Source organism: Zalophus californianus, chromosome 4 (assembly GCF_009762305.2).
Source record: "Zalophus californianus isolate mZalCal1 chromosome 4, mZalCal1.pri.v2, whole genome shotgun sequence".
Taxonomy (NCBI): Eukaryota; Metazoa; Chordata; class Mammalia; order Carnivora; family Otariidae; genus Zalophus; species Zalophus californianus.
The window spans coordinates 108987445-109011772 of record NC_045598.1 but is presented as its reverse complement, the minus strand read 5'-3'; the positions used below and the strand labels follow the sequence as shown (position 1 = coordinate 109011772).

The window sequence follows — 24328 nt, the reverse complement described above, 5'->3', positions numbered from 1 at the left end:
CCATCTGTGGCTAGTGGCCACCCTATAGGACAGCACAGTCTAAAGGCATAAGAATAAAGAGAAACCAAAACTCTAAATACTTAATAATTGGTTGAAACCTTTGAAAGAACAGTAAATACAAAGTGACAGTGTAAATGAATAAGAAGTAACAGTCTATTTAAAAATATTTCCAAATTATGTTTTATCAAACACTAAAATTCAAAGATGTTAATAGGTATTCCTTGAAAATCATCACTATCATCAAAATGTTGCTAGCAATATTTTTTCTAAAATATACTCTACCAGATCTATGGAGAAAAATATATCAAAATCACATATAATTATTACTGTCCTCAATTCTCCTTGCAAATATATTTATACCCTAGAATACCAGGAAATCCCTGACTAGTCACCTGATGAATATATGGTTTTAGGTCTACTTATTGTGCATAAACAATATTTAGCACATGGTACCCAGAAGAATTTACCATCTATCTTAAGACAACTAAACATTTCCAGATATATGTATGACATTATTTAATATGTTGTGGCTATAAGACATTTATATAGTACAAACTTATTTCTCATGACTCTGTGAATGAAAAAAAATTTATGTAAGAAATAGGCTTATAATTAGGTCTGGATCAAACAAGTAAAAAGCTAGACTACTTCAAAATGAACAACTGGAACCTACCAAAAATGGGGGGATGAGTTGCTTAAGATAAAACCATGTTCAATCCTACTGACTTAACCTCAGGATTTAAAGACCAAAAAGTGTGAGGCAAGTTATTTGTTTCTTTTGAAATTTTGAAGATTGTCCCATTGCCCCTGGCCTCCATTATGTCTAATGAGAGGTCTGTTCTTATCTCACTGGGTTCTCTTATTATATAATGAGTCATTTTCCACTTGTTTCTTTTAAGGTTCTCTTTATCTTTGGTTTTCAACATTTTGACTATGATATGTCTGGGTATGAATCCCTTAGGTTTATCCTACTTGAAGCTCTTGAACTTCTCAGATGAGTAAAGTTCACCAGTCAAATTTGAAACGTTTCAGCCACTATTTCTTCTGCATTTTTTTCTTCTGATATTTTTTTCTGCACCCTCTTCCCAACTCCCCTGACTTTCTGGCATACTCATTTCATGTATGTTGGTGCACTTAATGATGTCCCACATTTCTATGAGGTTCTGTTTTATTTTCTTCATTCTTTTATTTTCCTCCTTAGGATATTTGTCATTTGGGAGATTTCTATAATAATACAGAAATGATTTATTTTGGTGTGCACTAATTCTTCAGAAAGATTGAGTTATTTAAAAGTCTTCACAAACCTTTTAATCTCTAAAATACTCTGTGGTAGTAAATTTGAGATTAAGTTTTAACATCCTATTGAAATTACCATTTGCTTTTTGGGAAGAATTTTAAATTTGATGAAAGTCTTCAAAATATGTAATGCTTCACAAATTTGTGTGTCATCCTTCTGAAGGGGCTATACTAATTTCTGTACCATTCTGATTTTAGTATAAGTGATACCAAAGTGAGCACTCATCATTTTTTTTTTGTTTGTTTTATTCTCTCTCCTTCAGATTGTGCAAGCTCAATTACTCTGGATTCATGTTCTCTAACTTTCTTCTGTCAACTGAAGTCTACCGTTGAGCCTAGCTAGTGAATTTTTCATTTTAGTTATACTTTCTAACTCCAGAATTCCCATTTGGCTCTCTTTTATAGTTTGCATCTTTTCAGTGATATTATCCATTTGATTAGACACTGCCATCATACCACCCTTTAATTCCTAAGACATGGTTTCCTTGAATTTCTGAACATATTTATAATGGCTGCTTTGAAATTTTTGTCTGCTAAGTCCAACATCTGGGCCCCTTCAATTGCCTGCACTTTTTCGCCCCCTGTACATGGGTCACACTTCCCTGTTTCTTCACCAATCTTGTAATTTTTGTTGACAACTGAGGATTTTTGATAATATATTGTGGCAACTCTAGATACGGATTCCTTCCTCTACCCCAGGGGTTGATGTTGTTATTTGCATGGTAGTTTATTCAGTTGTTTCCTGGCTTGTCCGAACTACTTTTTCCTACAGGTTTCAGTATCTGATGCTCCTGCCCCAATTTTTTTTTTTTTTTTTGGTTTGTTTTTAATCTTTTCACATGCCCCGATGTCAGCATAAGCCACTTTTTGGTGAAAGGTTATGATTTAAACCCCTTGGAAGTTAGATTTTTACTCTTTGCCATTGGATGTATATACCTTGGAGATTGTTATTATAGTTCAAGGAGGTAGGTTTTTGCCCTCATCCCTCTCCATGAGACAGGGCTTATATTACCCCTCTTTAGTCACTCCTGTGAGGGTATGGCCTTGGGCCTGCCAGACTGCCAGGGATGTGTGTCTTTTATTTTAAAGTCTGGCTTCTTAAGAGTGGCTCCTGGGTCAAAGCAGCTTATTGTTCATCTAGTGTGGCTGGAGGTGGTGCTGAGGCTTGCAGTGTCAGTGAGGCTTGCACCCTGTGGGTTGCTCTGACTGCTCCCGACTGGGTGCAGCCAAGCACACCTTTTTTGACTCCGAAAGTTTTACTGTGATACTAGGAGGGTTTTCCTTGGCTGTGTCTTTTCCCTGATGCTCTCTGTTAAACTTCTGATTGCTTGGCCATTTCCTTGTTGATGTAGTATCACAGAGCTACAGGCACTCTTGGAATTGCTCTTCACCAAGATCCTCATTATTTTCAACAATGCCCTTGGGCATAGAATTGTACTCTGTTCCAAATAAAGTCAGCCCTCTCATACAGTGCCTTAGAGCCCTTCTTCCTTAAAACCTGTTTTCCTCTGGGCAGAACCTCTGAGTCACTCACAGAAGGATAAAGACAGTGTCCCCTTCTCCTGGAGTTACACCTCTGCTGTAAAGTGGGTTCTGGGGGTGGTGGTGGTGGGACTGGTCTGGGGCTGTCTCTCTGGTGTGGTGCTTCTAGCCTATGGGTGAACTGGGGTAGGACAATTGGGCAAGTATTCTTGGTCTACCACACTTGGGGTAGAGATACAACATGGGCTAGGAGATCTCCTACAGTGAAATTGTACCCTAGACTGTGAGCTGAGGGGAGAGGGGACATCATGACTGCAGTCCTAGAGTAAGTGCCCCACAATAGTCTTCATAGGACATATCAGGTTGGTGGGGGGTTAGGTCATGGCTCAAGGGCCACAGACTCCTCATTCTTCCTAAAATTTAGTAGATTCTCTTGATTCTATTGATAGTGTTTCTCCGTTTACTGTATGCCTTTAGGAAAATTTCCCGAGGCTTTAAATTATTAGTGTTTTTAACCTTTCTCCAGTTAAAATGTTTATTAGGGAGAGAATCCACTGTGTCTTCACTCTGCTATTCCAGAAGTCAGTCTTCCGTTTTTATCTTCAATGTACTTCCATTAGAAATAATGATCCTTTGGATATATAGCATGTGCTGTGTAAGAAAACATAATGGCTCTTTAGCCATTATTTATAAATTTTGGGAGTATCTGGAAACTATCCATTCTGAATTTGTAGACTTAAGTGTGAGTCGTCCCTTTTTTCCTAAACGACATCTTGATTTGCTTGAACACAATAAAGGAGTCTAGTACAAAATTACCAAGTCAGACAAAAGAAGTACAGTAGATGCAGTGAGGCACAGAGGTCCACAGAGCCATGATATAAACATCATAAGATTCTTAATAACAATGGCACTTATGGGTTTTTCACTGTACACTAAAACAGTGCCCTGGCTTTTTGCTGAGCAGAGATCCTGTTGCGGGGCTCGATCCCGATCATGACCTGACCTGAAGGCAGATGCCGAATCAACTGAGCCACCCAGGCGCCCCTAAGCGAGTCTTGAAGAAGGATAAGCCAATCATGCAAAAGGTTGAGAGAAAACAACTTAAAACAGAGAATGGAGCATATACAAAATCCTGTGATGGGAAAGAGCTTTTCCATGTTTAAGGAATTGATAGAAGGCTAAAAAATAAGAGAGGGGGGTGGAGAAAGAAAGAAAGATTACGAAAGTGATAATAAGGTAAAGACTAATATTTGGTGATTTCAATGTATTATTCTTTTTTCGCATTATTCTTAATTTAAAATCAAAGTTACATTTATAATAAAATTAAAACGTTGATAAGCATTTGTAAAGAAAGGAGAAAATGGGATGGGGAGAAAAGCACTGGGTTGGGAGAAGGAAAGAGAGGCATCATTCTGGTGGAGTCACGTGGCTGGACATGGCTGGCACAGTGACGCCTGACAGTGGCTGGGGGTAAAAGCCAAATGATGATGGCCTTGTGGAGCCTGATCTGATAGGGGAGCAGAGATGGTAAATAACTGGCATGTGGGCCAGCCAGCACACCTACCTCCTGCCATCAATGAGTCAACAATGGGGTGACACTAAAAGGTGTTAGATAAAAATTTTTGTTTTAGAAATACAATGCTTGGGACAGGGTGGAGGATGGCTTGAACAGAGAACTTTTAGAGAAGGTCTCCTTAGACCAGTATGAGTTCATTGTTCTAATCAATGAAAAATGTGTGATAGGAAATAGTGAAGTTACAAAGTGGTGTTCACAGGCCATGTTCAGCTGGTTGATATGTTTTCTTTGGCTTATACAGTGTTAAAACATTTATAAACTAGTTAACAAATACCAAACACTGGGAGATTTTATACAAAACTCCAATTTACTATTGTCTGGCAGCACTGGGTCAACACTTGTGGATGAGGCACGAGCTTGTCAGTTCATCTTGTGGCCCCCACCCCCACCTTTGATCCCCAACCCTCACACAACTGCTGTTCTCTCTTGGCCTCTTTGGCCTCTATCAGCATGTGAGCATGCATTAGGAAAACATTTCAAGGAGGAGACAGAACTCGGTAGTGATTACGGGTAAGGGTCAGGGAAGAGTCTACACTGATCTAAGCTCTCTAAGGAGGTAAACGGTAGTGGAGAGTAAAGGCAGCCTCAGGGACAGGCAGACCAGATGTACGTTAGAGAAGTTGTACAATCCAAAGGCTGGTCAAATGACCTGAGCCATTTAGCAGGCAGGACAGAGCTAATTAACACAGAACATGGAAATCCAAACTGCTCAGTGGAGGATGCAACTCAAAGCAGTGTGGCAGTGGCGTGGAGGTGTTGCAGGTCCAGCCTTTCCACTATCACTAACAGCCCGTAGTGACTCTCTGGCTGACAGTCCTCTTTTGTAAGACATATTTCCTGCTAATTCTCTAGAGGTCTTTTCAATTATTTTAGTCTAAAATAGATTAGAACAGCATCTGAGGTCTCTGAGCAGACACTGTAACAACATATGGCCATGCGCAGCAGGATAACCAGTTGACACCAGCACTGTCCTTAGTAAGCTCTGAAATACTGTGAACTTAGCTGCTAGCCAAGTCACGTGAAGATTAGGAGATTTGCATTTTATTTTATTAATTTTTAAAAGATTTTATTTTTTTAAAAGATTTTATTTATTTATTCATGAGAGACAGAAAGAAAGAGAGAGAAGCAGGCCCCCAAGGAGCAGGGAGCCTGATGCAGGACTCGATCCCAGGACCCTGGGATCATGACCTGAGCCGAAGGCAGACGCTTAACCTTCTGAGCCACCCAGGCACCCAAAGATTTTATTTATTTATTTGAGAGACAGAGAGAGAAGAGGGAGGAACAGAGGGGAAGGGAGACTGACAAGCAGATCTGTGCTGAGCAGATCTCACGACTCTGAGATCATGACCTAAGCTGAAACCAAAAGTCCACCGATTGAGCCACCCAGGTGCCCCAGGAGATTTGACATTTTAAAGTTATATGATGGGTCGGTGTTAATAAAATTGAGTTTCTACTTTGGGAAGCAGTTGAGTATACCCTTTTGCTTTCCTGCTCTAGAATACTCACTGGACAAGGCAGATGTGCACATTCAGTAATACCAAATCTGTGCTGCCAGTGATGGGCAAGCCAGGCCTCAGGCCACAGGTGACACTTCGCACTCCACCTGGCACTGAGCACTGTTGGTAGGTACCCTATGCCTATCATGAGAGGGACACTGCTATTTTTAGAAGTGATTAACTTAGAACAGCAGAGAGAAAATGTCTCACAGGGAGGAAGTAGGATGTTAGTGGTTTGAGTAAGAGCCTCAGAACTATATTCGTTCCATGAGACAGTTTGACATTCAAAATTCTTGGAATAAAGATCTGGCAAGTGAATGCCACTTATTTAAAATCAATGTTTCACCCATGTCTAACATGTAGACCCTCATCCACGTAAGATTCCTCCTCCCATTTTCATGATTTTAAGCATGTGGTGCAGGGGAGCAGCAGGTCTACAGAAGAGGGGTTCTGTTTTGAGCTCTGCTGTTTTAAATAGTATTTATTTATTTATTTAAGAGCAAGCATGAGTGAGAGAGAGCACAAACTGGGGGAAGGGCGGAGGGGCAGAGGGAGAGGGAGACGCAAACTCCCCGCTGAGCAGGGAGTCTGATGTGGGACTCAATCCCAGGACCCTGGGATCACGACCTGAGCTGAAGGTAGACGCTTAACCGACTGAGCCATCCAGGTGCCCTTGAGCTCTGCTGTTGATGGATGTGAGCCCCTGGCTACACACCTGTACAATCCAGATTTACTTAAGTCTATTTCACACCTACTAAAAGCCTGTACTTAATCTGTGCTCAAAATCTTGGTTTCCTTCGCCCAGTAGGCAAATTTACTACGACAAATGCAATTAAGGAATAAGATTATTCTCTAGTGGCCGCTCTCCTAAGTCTGTTAGCACGTATGTGCACCTTGGTGAAGAGGCTTGGAGAAAGGTGCTTGATAACAGCACAAAGGCACACTATCCCACACAGGAATGGCATTGCCATACATGAAACCAACCTGTGAATGGCCTTGTGATGCTGCCCTTGTCACCCAGCTATTGCAGTTCTGTTTGAAAGGTAAAGCTCTATTCTGGGTGAAGCAAGAAACAATCATGAAAATACCCAGGGTCTTCAGTTTGCCCCTGCCCCAGTCAGCCACACCCCACTCCTCCCCCTCCCAGCGGGGTGGGGGGTGCGGAGAGGGGGAGAGGGGACTAAGATAGCAGTCAAAAAGTAGTTCAAGAATCTCCTGTTTCAGCCATCAGGAGTCATTTGGCAGGGTTTTGATTCTATGCGTTTCTGAGCCATGAGGGTGAGGCCGGGACCATGTTGGAAGAACTGACTAAAACTGTTGCCAAATGAAACTACATTCCACAGTACATTCCCAGCAGCATAAAATAATACAGATAAGAGGTTCACTGTTCAATCACATTCATAGCATGTTGGAAGTATAAAAGTCCATTATGGAGTTAATATTTGTCTTTAAGAATGTTTTTTTCCTTCTCTTACCAGCTTCATGGCAGATCATGCTAATTAGAGAATACTTTAAGAATTCTAAAAATTCATGTATTGTTAATCTGCAAAAGCAAGAACAAAGCACAAGGAATAAGGAAAACAAAACTGTTGATCTGTAGAGGGAGTTTCAGTGAGACTCTAATTTAATTCCTCTTTGAAGTTTCAAATGCTCCTCCCCAACTTTTGAAAAATATTCATTTTTCCCCTTCCTTTCACTCACTGGCTCAGTTTCATAGAAACACAAGAGAAACAGTAGACTTGTGTGCGTGTGTGCGTGTGTGTGTGTGTGTGTGTGTGTGTGTGTGTGTATAGCATGTACACCGAGAGGGGAGATTACGTGAACATGTGGGATGTTTACCCCGGTTATGGGAGCAGTTCTTAGCAGTCCACCAAGAATTCCCGGAATCAGAGTCAGTCCGGCCGCTTTCTTCTAGGTCAGTGTCAACTTAAGCAGCCTCTAAAGATCAACAAGGTTCTTTCTCTCCACACATAATTTCTTACTAAGCCTCCATTTTAAGGAAGAAATTGGAGGACACAGTGAGGGGGAAAAAGCAAAAGAAAGGAAAAGGGGGAGGGAGAAGAGGGAGAAGAGAGTTTGGATATGAAGGGGGGAGGAAGAGTCACAGAAAAGAGGGAGGGAAGAGGAAGAAGAGCAGGAGAGAGGGACGGCAGAGGCTGAGTGGGTGGAGGGCCTTTCCCCAGCTCCACCAACCCGCTCAGCAGACGGGAAACCAGATACAGCAGGACATTGTGTTCTTCTCCTGAAAAACAACCACACTGCGCTCCTAAAGTAAACAGTTAATCCTGTTGTTTATCTTTGTAACATGAGGAGATGTTAACAGAACGATTTCTACTGCACAGAAATGTGGTTTTTATTCATTAAAAAAAATCATATTTTCTCTTTGATAAAATAAAAGTGTGACCTATAAACTTTCTAATATCAGTGAACAGGAAGGAATAACAATCTTTCTTCGCTAAAAGTTACTTAACTAAAGGATGCCAAAAAAGGCTGAGAAAAGCCTTTTCTTCACTCAGACATCCTTTTTATTTTTGGAAAATACTGCATTACTGAATCAAACCAAGTCAAACCAAAACAAAACCTGCTGTAAGTTTGGTCCATCCCAAACTTCGATTTTGGGTATTGCTTGTAGAAATAAGACTATAACTGGGCCAAGACAAGAGTAAGAAGAGTACTTTTTATATGTTAACAGAAGTTTGCCCATAGAACAAATTTTCAAAGATATATAGTTATTCTTATACATTTTTATTAATTGAAATTTTTATGGACGTAATTGTGGATTCACATACAATTGTAAGATATGCTATAGAGCTCATATGTGCTCAGTTTCCACCACTAGTGTACTATTATACTAGCAAGTAATGGTACAACATGACACCTAGGATATTGACATTGATACAATCCACCAATCTTATTCAGATTTCACAAATTTTACTTGTGCTAGTGTGCATGTGTTTGTGCATGTATTCAGTGCTATAAAGTTTTACCACCTGTGTAGGATCTCATATCCAGCACCACAGTCAAGAAAGTGAACAGTTCCATCACTACAAGGATCCCTTAGGCTGCCTTATATAACCCACTTCCCACCATCTCCCCACCCCATCCCAACATCTAGACACTATTAATCTGTCCTTCATTTCCAAAATTCTGCCATTTCAAAATGGCAGAATGATCTAGTATATAATCTTTGGGATTGGATTTTTTGCCCCTCAGCACAGTTCCCTGGTGATTAATCCAAGCTATAATGCCTTTTATTTTTATAGCAGCTTTGAGACATAATTTACACGCCATAAAATTCACCACGTTAATAAAAGCAGTAAGTGGCAAAATACACATAATATTTACCATTTTAACCATTTTAAGGTGCAATTCAGTGGCATTAAGTACCTTCACAATGTTCTGCAACCATCAACACTATCTTATTCCAGAATATTTTCATCATCCCAGAAGGAAATCTCAGTCTACTAAAGCAACCTCCTCATCTTCCCCTCCCCCAAGTACCTGGAGACAACTAATCTACTTTCTGTCTCTATGGATTTGCCTATTTTGGATACCTCACATGAATGGAATCATGCAATATGTGGCCTTTTGTGTCTGGCTTCTTTCACTTAGCATATTGATTTCAAGGTCATTCACATTGTACGTCATTCATTTTTGTTGGTGAATATTCCATTTTGGGGTTATTTCCACTGTTTTGCATTTATAAAATAATGGTGCTAGGAACATCTGTGTAGGAGTTACGTGGATATATGTTTTCAATTCTCATGGCTATATACCTAGGAGTGGAATTGTTAGGTAACATAGTAACTCTATGTTTAACATTTTTTTTTAAAGGCTTAAAATGTATTTTACTAAGTTGATGCTACATTACTGATCCATTTCTCAGAAAAACTCCAAAGATATCAGGGACAAATAAAACATGGTATACCAATAAAAAATGCACAGTGTAAGTACCTAAGATAGGCACACAGCAACCCTGTTCCTAAGATTGTACTATCCCTTTCAAGAAAAGCTGTGAATAAGAACATCATAGACAAAAAAGGGCCAATCCTGGGTTGTCCTTACCCAGGAAAAAGATGGAGGCAACTTAACACAAGATTTTAAAAAAATATACTAAAATGAAAATCTCTAAGAGAAAATGTCTTCCTTAGGACATGATGGGGTAATATATAGGATATAACAGAACTGTATGTATATAGTCTGTGACCTCTGTGGACATTTGCCTGAATCCTTGTTACTTCCACTTGTCTAAGTATGTTTATTTTCAAAGTCAAACTCAAATTCCATATCTTTCATGAAGATGTCTCTCATTTCAGTAGTGAAAACAATTCTTCCTTTTTCTTTGTAATCAAAGTGGGTTTTTTGCCTTTATTTTAGTTCTTATCACATTCTGCTCTGTGTTATAAACATTTGAATAGATCTTTTTTCTCTACTTTTTGCCTGGAAGTTTCTTTATTTTCCCTTTTTTCATTAAGCTTTTAATTTTAATTCCAGTATAGTTGAAATACAATGTATTAGTTTCAGGTATACAATATAGTGATTCAGCAATTCTATACATTACTCAGTGCTCTGTACTCTTAATCCCCATCACCTATTTCACCACCCCCCTCCCCCAAATTCCCTCCTGGTAACCATCAGTTTGTGTTCTATAGTTAAGAGTCTCTTTCTTTCTTTCTTTCCTTTTTTTAATAAAGATTTTCTTTCTTTATTTGACAGAGAGAGAGAGACAGCGAGAGGGAACACAAGCAGGGGGAGCAGGAGAGGGAGAAGCAGGCTCCCCGCTGAGCAGGGAGCCCAACGCAGGCCTTGATCCCAGGACCCTGGGATCATGACCTGAGCAGAAGGCAGACATTTAACGACTGAGCTACTCAGGTGCCCCAAGAGTCTGTTTCTTGATTTCTCTCTTTTTTTCTTTCCTTTGCTCATTTGTTTTGTTTCTTAAATTCCATGAGAGAAATGATATGGTATTTGTCTTTCTCTGTCTTATTTTGCTTAGCATAATACTCTTGAGCTCCATCCATGTTGTTGCAAATGGCAAGATTTCATTCTTTTTTTAAAAAAACATTTTATTTATTTATTTGACAGAGAGAGAGAAAGAGCAAGCAAGCACAAGCAGGAGGAGCAGCAGGCAGAGGGAGAGGGAGAAGCAGGCTCTCTACTAAGCAAGGAGCCTGATGCAGGGCTTGATCCCAGGACCCTGAGATTATGACCTGAGCCAAAGACAGATGCCTAACTGACTAAGCCACCCAGGTGCCCTGAGATTTCATTCTTTTTTATGGTTGAATAATATTCTATGGTATAGATATACCCCCCTCTTCTTTAACCGTTCATCTATTGATGGACACTTGGGCTGTTTTCATGATTTCAATATTGAAATAATGCTGCTAAAAACACAGGGGTGCATATATCCCTCTGAATTAGTGTTTTTGTATTTTTGGGTAAATACCCAGTAGTGTGACTGCTGGATCACAAGGTAGTTCTATTTTTAACTTTTTGAGGAAACTTTATACTGTTTTCTACAGTGGTCACACCAGTTTGCATTCCTACCAACAGTGCACAAGTGTTCCTTTTCCCCACATTCTCACCAATGCTCATTATTTCTTGGGTTTTTTATTTTAGTCATTCTGACAGGTATAAGGCAATATTTCATTGTAGTTTTAATTTGTATTTCCCTGATGATACAGAAATAAATCCACAATTATATATATGGTCAATTAATCTTTGACAAAGGAGTAAAGAATATAAAGTGGGAAAAAGAGAGTCTCTTCAACAAATGGTGTTGGGAAAACTGGACAGTTACATGCAAAAGAATTAAACTGGACCACTTTCTTATACCATTCATACAAATAAATTCCAAATGGATTAAAGACCTAAATGTGAGACTTGAAACAAACAAAAAAATCCTAGAAAAGAGCACAGGCAGTAATTGCTCTGACATCACCCATGTGACATTTTTCTAGATATGTCTGCTGAAGCAAGGGAAATAAAAGCAAAAATAAACTATTGGGACTACATCAAAATAAAAAGCTTCTGCACAGTGAAGGAAACAATCATTAAAACTAAATAAAAGTCAACCTACTGAATGGGAGAAATATTTGCAAATGAAATATCCAGTAAAGGGTTAGTATCCAAAATACATAAAGAACTAATACAACTCAAAACCCCAAACCCAAATAATCCAATTAAAAAATGGGAAGAAGACATGAACAGACATTTCTCCAAAGAAGACAAACAGATGGCCAATAGACATATGAAAAGATGCCTAGGAGTTTCTCAAGGGCAGTGATTGTATTTCTTATTCCTTATGTGCCCAACACAACTCTTAGCTCAGAGCTTTATACATTACAGATGATCCACATATGCTTGGTATACCAAGTTGAATTAATTTTTCAGGCTTTTTGGGGATAGACGATATAAGCTGTAGTTCCTACCCTCAGAAACAGTAACAGGTACTTAAAATGCTTTCTACAGGTAATTCATAAGGTGAGACTTCTACATTGTTCTAAAGTATAGGTATGGGAAGGGAAGTATTAGTATTCCAGTGAAATAGTAAGTTAGAACAAAATAAATGCAGGAAAGGAGGGAGGGAGGAATATTAACTAAGAAAGTTTATTACTCAAATGTACCAAATTAACTCAGCAGCCCTGGGCTGATTGTGGTTTTGTTTTCTCTCAATTTATTCCCCAACTCCTCTCGAATGAGGGGTCATTTGTTATTCTCACTTTTCTGTGTCTACTCAGCACTGAAACCTGAAGAGACAAAGGCCTATGACTGAGAACAGAGTGAGGAACAAGGCACACAAGGGGCATAGTTTTGATAGTGCCATAGGTAATCCACTGATTCCTCTGGATCACCAAATAGTATGTCAGCAAAAGCAAGAGTCATCACAGCCTTTCTCAACCGGGATTCTGCAAGGGAATTGAACCCTAAAACTCTGAGGTTGCACTGCATGTAATGAGTAAGAACCCTCCATTGCATCTAAAATGGCACCAGTTACATGCACTCTTAGGAGAAATGAGAATAAGCTTCAGGGTTCTGTACTCCCAATGTGGGAGCCAGTTTAGAGTAAATGAACCTGAGAGTAAACAGCACTACTGTATTGGGCCTATTGAAACAACAGGGAACAGTGTTTAATCATTCTTGGATGATTTCCTTCTGAATCAGGGTTTCATACTTTAGGCTGAGTAACTGGCCTAGAAACTCGTCCTACCTAATGCAATGGCTTATAGATCATCTGTTTGTGAAGTACAGGTACATATTCTACCTACTCTGACTCTACCAAATAAAACACAAATTACCTAGGCAAAAGGCAAACATATATGGCTTACTGTTTTTTTTCTGAAATATCAATGGTGATTTTCTAAATTCTGCAATCCTAAGAATATCTGTTCTAGAAACAGTATCACTGAGAAAAATATTAAATTGCTTTACAATATTTTATAATAAAGTAATTTCAATTTCAAAGACTAACCCATACTCAGTTTACTGTATTGAGAAGAGACAAGGGGTCATTTTTAGAAGACAACTCTATTTCTCAGAGAGAAGGAAGTTTCTCACGTATGAATTTGTTCCATTTCCAGCCCGCCTACCTCAGTACATAGGACTGCATGCCACACCAGCTGACATTCCATTGAGCTTCTTACCCACCCTCAACTTTCCACCTAACCTGGGCACCCAGGACACCCACTGCCTACAGGTCTTTCTTTTGCAATGACTACTGCTTATCCTACATCTATCTGTTCACTCTCCAAACACCAGCTTTCGCATGTAGACTAGCAAACTAGCATACTTTGAAAGTTCAGAGCAGTCTCCTTTCAGCTGGTAGCCTGCTTTGCACTCTTTCCTGCCAACCTTCTAGAAGTATGGGCTTCGCTTATTTCCATTTATCACCTCTTATTTGCTTTTGTGATAATTTAGAAGTTTTTGGAAACAATCTCAAATTTACTAAAAGTTCTAAATACAGTACAAAGCATGTTTTTTTCCTGAATCATTTGGGAATAAGTTTATACAAACAAGGACTTTCTCTTACATAACCGCTATACAACCATCAAGGGGAGGAAACAAACACCTAATTCTCAGACCCCACTCATGCTTCACCCATTGTTTCACTCATGTCCTTTGTAGCAAAAGGAGATAATTCAGAATCATGTATTGCATTGAGTTGTCATGTCTCTTTAATCCTCTACAATCTGGAAGGGTTTCTCAGCCTTTCTTTGACTTTCATGACCTTAACATTTTCAAAGAATATAGGCCAGTAATTTTGTAGTGCAAAAACCTTCAATTTGGGTTTGTCTGATATTTTGTCATGATGAGATCCAGCCTATGTATCACGGGTAAGAATAACACAAAATTGATGCTATGTTCTTTTAAATAGTTGGTACAATATTTCAATTTGTCCCATTACTAATGATGTTCACTTACTATTTGATTAAGGTGATGTCTGCCAGGCTCCTCAGCTATTTCCTTCTGAAATTTAAAAAAATATTGTGGGGTAGATACTTTCAAATTATGTAAATATCCTATTCCTTATCAAAATTTTTAAAAAGATTTGATTTATTTGTCAGAGAGAGAGATAGTGAGAGCAGGAACACAAGCAGGGGGAGTGGGAGGGGAAGAAACAGGCTTCTTGCTGAACAGGGAGCTCAATGCGGGGCTCGATCCCAGGACCCTGTGATCATGACCTGAGCCGAAGGCAGATGCTTAATGACTGAACCACCCAGGTGCCCCCCTTGTCAAATTTTTAATTCATTCATTTTTATATATGTGTGGACTCATGGATTCTTATACTATGGGCTATAATCCATAACTATTATTTATTTTGATGTTCAATTTGTCCCAGATTTATTTTGATGTTCAAATTGTCCCATCCTTTGCAAGCTAACTCCTGTATCCTTTTGATGTCTCCATTGTTCTCTGAGAATGTTCTTACTTTCTGACATAATGAAATGTTCAAAGCTCATCTTATATTTTCTCTCATCCAAAACTGTAATCAGCGATTTCACCAAGGAGCCCTGGTTTCTTTCAGATATTTAAAAGCTAATATCTGGGTGCTAAATGTTCTCATTGCTACCAGAGTATCGCTGCCTCAGGACCTCTTAGTAGACAGAGCTAGGGAATACACACACACACACACACACACACACACACACACAGTAATACACATTTACTTCTGTTTATTCATCCCTTCATCTATTTTGAAAACTATGAGTTGACCCCACCTTGGGATTCATTTCAGTTTTCTCCTTTTCTACATTTTGTTAACTCACAGGTACCTCAAACTCACCACGTCTAAAACCAAACATAATTTTTCTAGTTTTCTCCAAATCTGTTCACCCTCCTAAATTTCTCATCTCATTTAATGATACCATTTATTTTGTTGCCCAAACCTTAGAATCCTTCTAGATTCTTCCTTCCCCTCCACCTTCCACATCCATTCATGGAGTCCCACCTTTTCCACTTCTCAACTATTTCCAGATGTGCACCATCTTTTTATCCATTAACAGACAAGTTAGACATCTTGCTTTTCACGCAGGCATTTACAGTTACTTCCTCTTCTCTTCAGAAACTTCCAGTGTATGACATGTAGCACATGTAGAGAAAAATCCGAAGACTTTGCTATAGAAAACTAGAACAAAGTTCCAGATCTTCTCATGACCAGAACACTGACCCTATTCCTTCTATCTTCATTTACAATGTATGAAAAGCCACACTGGTCTCCCTGCTGTTTTGTAAACAAGCCAAGCATGTCCATGCCTTGCAGCCTTTTGCACTCACCCTGTCTGCCTGAGATACTCTTCCCCCAAACACCTGCATGGTTTGTTCTCTTACCTCCTTTGGAATTTTTCTCGAATATTATCTTCTCAGTGAGGCTTTCCTTGATCCTTAGGTAAAAAGAGTAACCACTCAACATTCACTATCCCCTTATCCAACTTTATTTAAAGCCATAACCACTATTACTTTCTTATACTGTATCTCTTTGTCTGCTGTCAGTCTTCCCCAATGTTCCATTAATTCCATTAGCACATAGATTTTTGGGTTTGTTTGTTTTAAAGATTTTATTTATTTGACAGAGACAGAGTGCATGCGTGTGCACAATAGGCAGAGGGGCAGGCAGAGGGAGAGGAAGAAGCAGGCTCCCCACCCAGCAGAAAGCATGAGGTGGGGCTGGATCCCAGGACCCCAGGATCATGACCTCAGCCAAAGGCAGATGCTTAACTGACTGAGCCACCCAGGTGCCCCAGCACATAGATTTTGTGGGGTTTTTTTTTTTTGTCAGTCTTATTTATTGTTGTATCCCTAACTCCCAGAACAATGTGTGACATATGATAAATATTTGGCGAATGAATGTTTCCTTATGGTCTTTAGTTACATTATATAGTAGATTAATATTCTATCATGTAGTATGTCATAATTAAATAATTCTCCTTATACTGGATATTTAGGTTGCTTCTTCCCCTCCCGCCCCCATTATAAGGCACTGATATCATGAAGAACTGTGTGTGTGTGTGTGTGTGTGTGTGTGTGTGTGTGTGAATTTTTTTGTTTGCTTTTCATCAATTAAATTTCTAGGGATTACTGGGTCAAAGAGTGTATCTTTATTGCTGTATGTTATGTACTGCTCTCCAAAATAGTTGTAATGCTTAAAAATTCCAAAAGCAATAACTGTGCATAAAGAGTCCTATAATTTTTCTAAATAATATATATAATTCAAAATTTTCAAGTATTACAGAAATATGTGACACAAAAGTTTCCCTCCCCTTCTTGTCCTCCATTCTCCTTGTTCCCATATGCTTACACAGATATTCTCTGTAATTTGTATTTTACATATCCTTCCGCAGTTTCTCTCTCTTTCCCTATCACCCTCTCTCCCTCTATCTCCCTCTTCCTCCCTCCCCACCCCATATATATATATATATTCTCCAAGGAATATAGCACATTTCAAATCTGCTCCTTGTTTTTTGCATATAACCAATGTCATAAATTTTTCTTTCTTTTTTTTTTAGGGAGGGGGAAGGGCCTGAGGGAAAGAGAGAATCCCAAGCAGGTTCCACGTCTAGCACAGAGCCCAATGCGGGGCTCAATCCCACAGCTCTGAGATTATGACATGAGCTAAAATCAAGAGTCAGATACTTAACCAACTGAGCCACACAGCGCCCCAATGTCATAATTTTTTTCTGTATCAGTTCATAGAATGCTTCCTCATTCTTCTTTTTGTAACTGCATAGATAGCTGTATGGCATTCTATTATATGGATGTACTATAATTTAATTTTAATCCTCTAATGCTGACCATTTAGGCTGTTTCCATGCTTGCTATCCCAAACAATGAGGCAAAGAATAACCCTGTACTTCATATGTATGTAAGTGTGCCTGTAGGATAAATTCCAAGAGGTGGAAGTGCTGGCTCAAAGAGTTAATGCACTTAAAATTTACACTCCTGCACACATGCACAGCTCCCCCCCCATATTTATATATGCATACTAACAAAGCCATCTCTATGAGGGTAGTAACAATTTATTCTCCCTCCACCAATGTGAGAGGGTGCTTGTTTCCCCTTAGCCTCGCCAAACAAATGTTACTAAAGTTTTGGATTTCTGCAAATTTGATAATAGTGTTTTTAAAATTTGCCTTTCTGCATTATGACACATTGAATATCTTTCTATATGCTTCTTTTTAGCTATGAACTGTGTGTTCATATCCTTTGCTCATTTTTATTTTGGGTTATTGACTTTTCTCTATTTTTTCTGTGGGCCTTTTCCATATTAGAGAGATGGGCTTTGTAATATGGATTACAAATATATATTTCCAGTTTGCTCTACTTTTGACTTTACTGTGCAGATTTAATAGAATTTATTAATATTTTCTTTTGGAGCTTTTGGATGTTAACTCACAGTTAGAAGAAACTTTCACTTCAAGATAATTCTCCCATGATTTCCTCTAGAATTGTTTTAGCTTTTATGTTTAAATCTTTGATCCATTTGGAATTTATCCTGGTGTGGGATAAGGAATACAGATCCAATTTTTTTTTTTCCAGATGGCTCATCTGTTGTCCTTGCACAATTTACTGAAATGGTTAATTTTTTCCCACTTTTCTGAAATATGTGTATTATTTACAAAATTTCTATGCATCTGGGACTGTCTTTTCTGTTCCACTGGTTTATCTATTATGGGAGAAAAATCCTTTAATTTTAAAAAAGTGGCTTTGATTAAATGAACAAAAGAAAAAAAATACAAACTAAAAAACAGACTCTTAACTATAGAGAACAAACTGATGGTTACTAGAGAGGAGGTGGGAGTGCGGAAAATAGATGAAGGGGATTAAGAGTACACTTATCTTGATGAGCACTGTGTAAGATATGAAATTGTGAAATCATGATACTGTACACCTGGAACAAACATGTTAAGTACAGTGGAATTAAAAAATTTAAAAGAAGTGGCTTTCATTAATTACTGCTTCTAGTAGCTAGATGTTATTTGTCTTACAGCGTTTTTGTGAAAAATAAAGGAAATAACTCCTGCCTGGGCCCAGTGTCTGACTCTCATGTCCTATTCTCTCTTCCACTGCAAGTTCATATCAAATTTAATTTTTCCAGCTCAGTGTTTAATGGGACTTCCATCTTAACAAAGCCATATTGGAACTCTAGGCTCCCATTGCTAAATCTCCCAAGTCCCCTCCACCTTAGTTACTGAAAACCACCAAACCAATAACCTCATAGTCGTCCTCCCTTCCCCCTCCACTACCCCACACCCAATCATCAGCAAGTAACATGCACTCCATCTTTAAGACAGACCCCAACCTTTCAACTTTTTAACACTTCCTCACTAGCACTCTGGTCCAGCCATCAGTCTCATCTGTCTGGATTGCTGACACAGCCTCCTCATTTGTTTCCTGTAGTCTTTTCTTTTTTTTTTACTGTAGTCTTGTGCCTCCATATTCCATTTCATCTAGAGCAGCCAAAGCAATCTTTTCAAAGTATGGATCAGATCACATCTATCCCATGTTTAAAACCTTAAAGGCTCCCCATCACACTTGGCATGAAGCTGCCTGCCTCCCCTCTGTGCTCATCTTCTGTGATGGCCCCTGGGTTCACTAAGCCCCAGCCCCACTAGCTTCCCTCCTGCTCCTTGAACGCACCAACTTCATCCTTTTCTTTGTAATAGTTGATCTCTTTGACTGGAAAGTGTGTCTCTCAGAGCTTTTTACCACAGGCTCCACCTCTTCATTCAGGTCCTTACCTCAAAGGGCTCCTTCCTAGGCTTTCTCTTACTAGTTATTCCAAATGACCTTGATACCCCCACCCAGGTTATTCCGTATCACAACATTATTTCCCATAATGAAAACAATGCCTTTTGAGCACCTAATTAAAGAGAGAGAGAGTTAACTTCAGCCTCCATTCAGATTTATGCTGTGCTTGGTTGGGTCCTACCCTCCTTGCCAGGTGTGCAGGTTTAAGGGGGTGGCTGGTGAGGCCAACAGTGGAGGGTGCAATCCTCAGGGAACTTCCTCATTGGTAACCCCCCCCCCCCCCCAGTACTGGCTTGGTCATGTGGCTAGGTTTGGTGTGAGTGGGAGTCATTGATAAGGACAAGCCAGCAGCACTCTGCCCTCAGTGCAGCCAAGACAGACCAAGGGTGGAGCCCACAGGTTTCAGAAATGAGAACACCACACCCTAAGCCTCTGTTGACATTGTGCTTAGAGTTTAAATAGTGTAATTAAAAAGCGCCTACATGGCACTATGATGAATGACCTAAAAAAGTTTATATACTTGAATAAAACATATGGAAAAAACCCGACCTTTAATAAATTGATAGGATGTGTTGGGTATTGCTCTCCAAGGTCACAGTAGTATATAGCTGAATTAATATTTCATTTGGGGCAGGAAGAAAAGTCTTTCCATTTTAAATAACACTTCAAAATTTTTTCATGGCAAATGCTTTTTTTTGGTAAATAATACATAAGAAATATTTCATTAACTATTGAATTGCAGCTTTTTGTAAATTAGAATATCGCAGTTATAAAAGTATAGAGAAGAACACTACAGGATGCAGAACTGAAAATAAAAAGTATTTTATCTATTAATCATCTGAATATTAGTATTTTCCATCAGAAATAAGTAGATGTGGGCTAAATTTGGCTTAAAATAACTTCCACTTAAAAAAAAAATTCCACAGGGTGCCTGGGTGGCTCAGTTGGTTAAGCGACTGCCTTCGGCTCAGGTCATGATCCTGGAGTCCCAGGATCGAGTCCCGCATCGGGCTCCCTGCTCGGCAGGGAGTCTGCTTCTCCCTCTGACCCTCTTCCCTCTCGTGCTATCTCTCATATAAATAAATAAAATCTTTAAAAAAAATTCCATCGTTTGTATATGTAAAATCCACATTTTAAGGCTTTTGTAAACCTCAGCAGCTATCTATCCATCAGATATTGGCTGGACAATAATGCTAGCAAGGGCTGTCAATGCAGTAAAACAAAGTAGAATAAATAAAGAGTATTCTAGATTCAGTCAGTACACAAGATTCAATATGCCAGAACCCTCACATATGAATGAGATACATTCCAAGAACTTGATAATTTCCCACATTTACAAAGATTGAGAATATCTGTACACATTTTTGCCTTCTACCAAATCACATTTTTGTTGAATTTTCCGTGAACAGACACATAATTCAAAACTGCTTTTTTCAACCTTCACTGAAGTTTCCTCTCTTACTGATGACCTTCCTTAAGATAAGAAAAACATGAACACTTTATAAGAGTTACTGTTTATTAGAGGTCTCAGAGAAAATGACGCAGTGCTAGTGCGGGTCACTCGCTTGGCTGCATATAGCAAGCCTAAGGCAATTTCTTAGTCTGACAAAGTCACCACCATTTACTACGTGCCTTGCATGGACTACAGGGCCATTCTCAGCCAAGGCTATGAATGCTAATCATTGCATGCAAGGGGCCACTCTAGTATGTGCAGATACCACTTAGCCCAGAACACCGCACCAACGCCTGTCACTGCCACACAAATCTGCCATTGTTTCTAGGCCCCAGCAGTCTGTGGCTAGGTCGGATCAGATCTCCCAAAAGTGCTGGTTTCCTTTCCTCTGCCCAATATGTCCTCTGACAAATATTCCAGTTTACTTCACCACTGAACAAGAAGACATTTTGGGAATTTGTTAACTTCTAACCTAGCTCTTCCCTGTGTTGGGTTGGGTAAAGTTGAGACAGTCAGCAAGGCTTCTGTGTTGGGCGGTAGCCTAGTTCCTGGACTTCATTTGGTCCATCCTCTCTTGAGGGTTTGTCCTTATCACCTTAGAGGCCAAATAAGGAAAAGCAGCTTTTAATGACATGCATCCATTTGTAATTGCTTTATTACGACTTTTTACTTAAAAGTTTCAAGAACTCTTAAGCCCTTAGTACTATTATGCTTAAGCACTTACTTTTAATAACCTCATCATCATTGAACACTTATTTGTAATGGTCATATTCTTTAAAAATGTCTCATCTTGGGGCACCCGGGTGGTTCAGTCAGTTAAGCGTCTGACTGTTGATTTCAGCTCAGGTCATAATCTCAGGGACATGGGATTGAGCCCCACATCTAGCTCCGTGCTCAGCGGGGAGTCTGCTTCTCTCTCTCTCTCTCCCCCCACCCAATCCTGCCCACCCCCCCTCACAACCCTCTCTGTCTCTAAAATAAATAAATAAATCTTTAAAAAAAGTCTCATCTAAAGAAGGCACTCAAGTGAATCTTTTGAATTGAATCTTGCTTCGGAGAGAAAGCAGAAAATGAACCTAAGACAAACATTATAGAAATAAAAAATATTCAGAAATAACATAAGTATTGCAGAGAGAAAAAGTCAGGATTGATTAGTTTTATTTATCTCATTTCTTAATTTATAGAGTATTTGCGCTAAGATTTGCTTACTTTAAAAAATTTTTAAATTGTACCTCAACTGTGCATAACTATTTTCAGCATCTACTAATTAAATTTCCCTTTTAAATCACAGCTCAATAGTTGTAGTCTATACTATAAGATTTTATAGTTTTAACACTTTTTTTTTTTAGATTTTATTTATTTGACAGAGAGAGAGAGCACAAGCAGGGGAAGTGGCAGGCAGAGGGAGAAGCAGGCTTGCCGCTGAGCAGGGAGCCTGATGTGGGGCTCAGTCCCAGAACCCTGGGATCATGACCTGAGCTAAAGGCAGACGCTTAACCGACTGAGCCACCCAGGTGCCCCTATAGTTTTTTTTTTTTTAAGATTTTATTTATTTATTTGAGAGAGAAAGAATGAGACAGAGAGAAAGCATGAAAGCGGGGAGGGTCAGAGGGAGAAAAAGACTCCCTGCTGAGCAGGAAGCCTGATGCGGGACTAGATCCTGGCACTCCAGGATCACAACCTGAGCCAAAGGCAGTCGCTTAACCAACTGAGCCACCCAGGCGCCTGCCCCTATAGTTTTAATACTTATTATCAAGTAATGTATCCAGTAATTTTAGAACTTTGAATTCTTTTTTTTTTTTAAGATTTATTTATTTCAGAGAGAGAGCACGCACATATTGGAAGGGCAGAGGGAGGGAGAGAGAGAATCTTAAGCAGACTGCTCTAAGTGCAGAGCCCAATACGGTGCTCAGTTTCATGCCCTTGAGATCACAACCTGAGCAGAAACCAAGAGTTGGACGTTCAACCAACTGCGCCACCCAGGCTCCCAAGGACTTTGAATTCTTTTAAAAAGACAGAACATTAAGGTAAATGATAGAAATATATTCTGCATTCCATAGCATTCTAAAATGAAATTTTAGTACTGTGGGTCTTTGCTATTTTCCTCTACTTCCTTCCTACATTTTTACTTCTCTCTTCCTAGTGAGTTCTTTCTAACTTTTTTGGTGGATATGAATGATTCCAATTGCCCTCTATGGGCCTCCCTAAATTCCAGAGACTGGGAAGCAAATGCTACATGTCTGGGGGTCTCTTTGGCTAAAATCCCTGATGTAACTTAGGGCCTGTCAATTCATAGTCAGAAGTGATACCAAGGCAGAGCGCTTGATTTTTGCTACTGCTGCTAGCAAGCATAACAGTGACAAAGATCTCAGGATCTGGCGAATTGCTATGAAGGGTTAAAAGGCAAGAATGAGGCTTCTAGTTTGTTGATTCAGCTTGTAGCCCACACTGTGGCTCTAGAGTGGGAAGTAGTAATGACAACTTTCTGATCATGCGGCCCCCTACTGTTAGCTATGGCTCAGGAGTTGGTGGAGAACTGAAGCACCAGACCTCTGGTTGTAGAAGAGAGAGCAGCTCCCACGGTGGCCTGCCTCTTCAGTGCTGCTTTGATAGTCTTTCTTAAAATTTCAGCACAGAATCAGTTTCTTTAGTTTTCCCAATGATTCTATAAGCATTCTGAATCCTTTAATAAATCTCTTTCTGCTTAAGTTGGGTAGACTTTTTTCTCAATGAGCCTGATTTCCTTTGATATGCAGATTCTAATTAGAAGTGGAATTGTGGGGTAAGGGAACTGTATATACTCTTCTCTGGGTAAATTAACAACAACTAAAAAGGCAAAAAGAAAATCAGAAACAAAATAAACTTGGTGTTCACTTTTGTAGAAATACTGTATCTTCCTGAGGCAGGTTTGAAATCAGAAGCAGAGACCTAATCACATTTTTGGACCTGGGGGGGCGGTGCCTGCGTGGCTCAGTTGGTTAAGCCTCTGCCCTCCGCTCAGGTGATGATCCCAGGGTCCTGGGATGGAGGCCGGCACTGGCACCACCGGGCTCCCTGCTCAGCAGGAAGCCTGCTTCTCCCTCTCCCACTCCCCCTGCTTGTGCTCCCTCTCTCGCTGTGTGTCTCTCTGTTAAATAAATAAATAAAATCTTTAAAAATTTTTTTCTTTTTGGACCTGAGTCTCTTACTAAATATAATTGTTGTGATGACTTCTGCAAGAAAACATTATATGTGTCAACAACGACAGAATTTCTACATGGGAATCCATCCTGAGAAAATGCCGAAATGAGTGACACAGCAAAGGAAGAGTACACTCAGATTATTTTATATTTCTTTCTATTTATTGCTTAGCACAATTATCATTAAACAATCACAATTAAAATACTCCTCAGCTAAGGATCCCAAGTTTCTTACGCTAAAAATTCTCTTACTATTTGACAGCCAGTAGTTAAAATACCTAGTTCCTACCTGGCCAAACATTATATATGTTTTTTATTAAAGATTTATTTATTTATTTGAGAGAGAGAGAGAGAGCGCACATGAGTGGGAGGTGCAGAGGGAGAGAGAGAGAGAATTCCAAGCAGACTCTGTGCTAAGCGCAGAGCCTGATGAGGAGGCTCAGTCTCATGACCCTGAGATCAGAACCTGAGCCGAAATCAAGAGTTGGATGCTCAACTGACTGCACCACCCAGGTGCCCCTGCCCAAACAATATTTTAAGAAGTATTTGAGAATGCACATTCTTTCAATACCATAGCCACAGATCATAGAAACTACAGCAT

At 39.5% G+C, this 24328-nt stretch overlaps 1 protein-coding gene and 1 non-coding gene across 11 annotated transcripts in view; both read right to left on the bottom strand.

Moving 5' to 3' along the window:
- SPIDR (scaffold protein involved in DNA repair) overlaps positions 1-24328 on the bottom strand; it is a 563099-nt gene that overhangs the window by 84319 nt on the left and 454452 nt on the right. The window contains exon 1 of one of the 10 annotated variants that reach the window (XM_027596492.2): positions 14272-14316. The exons of the other annotated variants lie outside the window; for them this stretch is intronic. The gene's annotated coding sequence lies outside the window, so the exon portion shown is untranslated. Of the gene's footprint in view, positions 1-14271; positions 14317-24328 lie in introns of those variants that run through there. 10 annotated transcript variants of the gene reach the window in all.
- LOC113917446 lies at positions 1415-1518 on the bottom strand. The gene has a single exon (XR_003518235.1). It is a non-coding gene; the product is annotated as a U6 spliceosomal RNA (small nuclear RNA).